The 5,000-nt window shown below is 49.6% G+C and overlaps 1 protein-coding gene across 7 annotated transcripts in view; it reads right to left on the bottom strand.

Annotated features, from left to right (window-relative positions):
- Window positions 1-5,000, bottom strand: part of LOC115552726 (neuron navigator 1) — a 99,671-nt gene that overhangs the window by 48,511 nt on the left and 46,160 nt on the right. The gene's annotated exons all lie outside the window — the stretch shown is intronic.

The raw sequence follows: 5,000 nt of genomic DNA on the forward strand, positions 1-5,000 counted from the left end.
GTGAGGGAGGGAGGGAGTGAAGGAGGGAGGGAGTGAAGGGGGGAGGGAGTGAAGGTGGGAGGGAGGGAGGGAGGGAGGGAGTGAAGGAGGGAGGGAGTGAAGGTGGGAGGGAGGGAGGGAGGGAGGGAGGGAGTGAAGGAGGGAGGGAGTGAAGGGGGGAGGGAGGGAGGGAGGGAGGGAGGGAGGGAGGGAGGGAGGGAGGGAGGGAGGGAGTGAGGGAGGGAGGGAGTGAAGGAGGGAGGGAGGGAGGGAGGGAGGGAGGGAGGGAGGGAGGGAGTGAGGGAGGGAGTGAAGGAGGGAGGGAGGGAGGGAGGGAGTGAAGGAGGGAGGGAGGGAGTGAGGGAGGGAGTGAAGGAGGGAGGGAGGGATGGAGTGAAGGAGGGAGGGAGAAAAGGAGGGAGGGAGTGAAGGAGGGGGGGAGGGGGGAGGGAGGGAGGGAGGGAGGGAGGGAGGGAGGGAGGGAGGGAGGGAGGGATGGAGTGAAGGAGGGGGGGAGGGGGGAGGGAGGGAGGGAGTCTGTGGAGGAATGGAGCCTGTTCATCAGTTCACAGCAGTGTCTGTGTGTGGCGGTGCGTAGCACAACCTACACACTGTTGGGGGCCACACGTGCGTATGTGTGTACGTTGTGACCGTGTCACCGCCAGCACTAGAAGGACAATGCAGAGCTAGAGGGTCGCTGTCCTCCCGGCTGCTGGAGAGGCTCATTAAACTATGTACACTCCACGCTTTGTTGGTGTGGGCCCTACATACACTCTCACCCCCTACCACACACACATACGCACACACACACACACACGCACACGCACAAAAACACACACGCACACAAACACACACACATATACGTACACACACAAACGCACACATGCACACACACACATGCACACACACACACACACATACACACACACACACACACATACACGCACACGCACACACGCACACACACAGGCACACACACACACACACACACACACGCACACCCACGCGTAACCCTTAAAGGGAATTTAAATGACACCCCGGTTCCCCTACTTTGTGTTGTTTCCTGGTGAGGATGACGTGGGTATAAGTGTGTGCGTGCGTGCGTGTCTGTGATGGGCTTCATGACATGGTGGGCGGGGGTGTGGGGGGGGCCGTCTGGGAGGTCCTGGCTGCCGTTAAAAGTCTAGTCAAAGCCAAGCATGACGGGAGACAGGGGGGCCAGAGAGAGTGCAACTTCTGGTCTGACTCAGGGCGTCTCCTATAGGACTGTCAGGGTAAACATGAGAAGGGAGAACGTAAAGAGACTGAGTCACTATAACTACGGTGAATTACGGTAAAAGTTGTTATTTATTGTGATTCATGCTTCCTGTTTTAAAAAGAAAGAAGGAATTTGGGGACACCTCATCCACAAACATCGTGTATCAGGCCAAGAAAGGATGTGGGCTGAGGATAATGCGTGCGAGTGTTTGTGATGGATTATGCTTGCCGGAGACTGTATGACATACAGCAGGCCTGTAGACGTGACCTCTGTATGACTGGATAAATGATGACTGTATGTGTAATTATTGACGAGACAAAGCTGATCCCCCGGCGGTCTACCCGGGGACGACTGGGTAAGGAGAGGGGCTCGCAAAGGGGGCTTAATACAAGGGGATTAGCAGCACATCACTGACCTCTAGTGGGGCAACGTTGCAGATGACGACGCGTTGCTCTGTCAAGTCAGCTGGTCGACAAATGTTTTGGTCTTCAAATATTACTGTCCACAAAAAACATGCATTCATCCATTTACAGCCGAACATTGTCCATTCATGTTCTTTCATATTCCATTGGGGCCAGAGATATTGTAATACTACAAAGACCCGTCTCACGCCATAAGACCAGTCTCGCATCATACAACCCGTCTCCCACCATAAGACCCGTCTCACACCATAAGACCTGTCTCACGCCATAAGACCAGTCTCACATTATACAACCCGTCTCACACCATAAGACCCGTCTCACACCATAAGACCTGTCTCACGCCATAAGACCAGTCTCACATCATACAACCCGTCTCACACCATAAGACCCGTCTCACACCATAAGACCCGTCTCACACAATAAGGCCCGCCCTCTCACACCATAAGACCAATCTCACACCACCAGTGTTGGGAAGGTTACTTTTAAAATGTATCCAGTTACAGAATACAGAATACATGCTCATAAATGTAATATGTAACGTATTCCGTTTCATCACTCAATCTGAGTATTGTATTCTGAATACTTGGATTACTTCCACATTGAATTGCATTTTATAAGTGTAGGAATGCGGCATCAAATCCTGCTTACTAAACAGGCCTATTCTGGTGTAGTCTTCTTCGGTGTTAGGCCCAAGTCTCCCTGAAAGTTAACTATTTTACATAATTTGCTGTAGTGGAACAAAGACTATAAGGGTATGTTCATGAGAAAAGATATTTGCTAGTATATCTAACTTTTTTTTCACTGAGCTAAGTGCAGGGGTGTTGCCTATAAAATCGCCTTAAAATAGAGAGAGAGGGACAGAGAGAGAGAGAGAGATGGAGAGAGAGAGAGAGAGAGAGAGAGAGAGAGAGAGAGAGAGAGAGAGAGAGAGAGAGAGAGAGAGAGAGAGAGAGAGAGAGAGAGAGAGCGAGAGAGAGAGAGAGAGAAGATTGTTCAATCATCTGCATTTTTATGTGTATTTTCCAGCATACGTTTAACGTGGGTGTCTGTCCCAATTCCCTGACGGTCCGACAATTTGCTGTTAGTCTTGGAGTTACCGCTAATCAAACAATAATTCCCATAATGCGCGCGGCCGAGCGGGTGCCTGTTACGTCCAAAGAGGCATATGCTTTGTAGAACTGGATCGGACCGAGGTGCGTTCGCTTTCACATCTCAAGCGAACCGTACCAGGGTTCATTTGGAAGCGAATCGAGACCAGCTGTTCAGGGAGGTCTCGGTCGGCTGATTTGGTTCACATCGAAGTGAGGTGGAGTCATACCAACGCAAACATACCGAACCAAGGGGACCAAACTCGTTTAGTGCGCACTAAATGCTGTTGGTGTGAAAGCACGAATAAACTGCTGAAATAGAAGTATCGTCATGTAATCCATTGATTTCAACAATGTAACTGTATTCTAAATACCAACTATATAAATTGTAACTGTAACGGAATACAGTTAGCTATAATTTGTATTCTGAATACGTAACGCCGGTAGGCTACATGTATTCCGTTACTCCCCAACACTGCACACCACTCACTGGAGGCCACCAGGACCAGAGACACAGCAGAACCAGGACCAGAGACACAGCAGAACCAGGACCAGAGACACAGCAGAACCAGAAACAGACACAGCAGGACCAGAACCAGAGACACAGCAGAACCAGAACCAGAGACACAGCAGAACCAGAACCAGAGACACAGCAGAACCAGAACCAGAGACACAGCAGGACCAGAGACACAGCAGAACCAGAACCAGAGACACAGCAGGACCAGAACCAGAGACCCAGCAAGACCCAGCAGGGCCAGAACCAGAGACACAGCAGGACCAGAGACACAGCGGGACCAGAGACACAGCAGGACCAGAGAGACAGCAGGACCAGAGACACAGCAGGACCAGAGACACAGCGGGACCAGAGACACAGCAGGACCAGAGACACAGCAGGACCAGAGACAGAGCAGAACCAGAGACACAGCAGGACCAGAGACAGAGCAGAACCAGAGACACAGCAGGACCAGGCCCAGACAGCAGCACAACAGGGATCCCGGCGCATTCGCAATTGATTTCCAACTGGCAGTGCATGCCGGTAACCATGGAGATGTCATAACCTATGCCAGCAAAGTTTTTCTGTGTCTTTATGGAGGTTAGACAAGGACACATTCAAATAAACAAACAAAAACACACACTTACATGGTACAATGAGCCCACTTTATAAAAACACATTATATGTAAACTATGTTCATGATAAGTAGCAGGTTGTGAGAAAATCTCTCTCGAAACCTCCCAATAGTATCAGGCAAAAAGAAACAATCATCTTCTCCAGGATCATTCCTCATTCAATCCTTAACCAAGAGCCTCCTGTGTCTATGGCCCTTGACTATTGATGATAACCACAGGTTAAACTAGTTATTAGTGATGATAACCACAGGTTAAACTAGTTATTAGTGATGATAACCATGGGGGGATAAACCAGTGACTAGTAATGATAACCACGGGATAAACCAGTGACTAGTAATGATAACCACGGGATAAACCAGTGACTAGTAATGATAACCACAGGATGAACCAGTGGCTAGTGATGATAACACAGGATAAAACATTGACCAGTGATGATAACCACGGGTTAAACCAGTGACTAGTGATGATAACCACGGGTTAAACCAGTGACTAGTGATGATAACCATGTGATAAACCCGTTGAACCACTGCCAAGTGGTCTTTGGTGGTCCGGATCCCCTTCCACAAACACAATCTCCTCTTTACACAATGTGTAATCTTTGGCAATCTGTGCATCAGGAATCATGTGTACGCACTACACACATACGCACACACACACACAAACACACACACACAAACACACACACACACACACACACACACACACACACACACACACACACACACACACACACACACACACACACACACACACACACACACAGACAGATACCTCACTTCCCAATAAAGGCACTGTTGTTTGCTGTTCACAGACAACAGACCGCCCCTTGTAACAACGAGTCCTTCCTGTTCCCAGCCAGGGAGCAGATACACTGTTGTTTCTGTTCCAAAGTAACGGCTGTGTACTCACGTTGTGTAGTCATACAGGGAGCAATGATTGCATAAAGCGTTGATTTCCCCTTTTTGGGATTCTTTTCTTGCTACACAGTTTCAGTCAGAGGGGAGAGAAGGAGAGAAACTGGCTTTGCTGTGACATACATCTGCACACTAACTATTTGGAGGTGGGGGGAGGGGGGGGGGGGACATGCCAGCCCTAGCAGAAGGCACAGAGCTGCACATGCAGTCT

Source organism: Gadus morhua, chromosome 1 (genome assembly GCF_902167405.1).
Source record: "Gadus morhua chromosome 1, gadMor3.0, whole genome shotgun sequence".
In the NCBI taxonomy this organism is placed as follows: Eukaryota; Metazoa; Chordata; class Actinopteri; order Gadiformes; family Gadidae; genus Gadus; species Gadus morhua.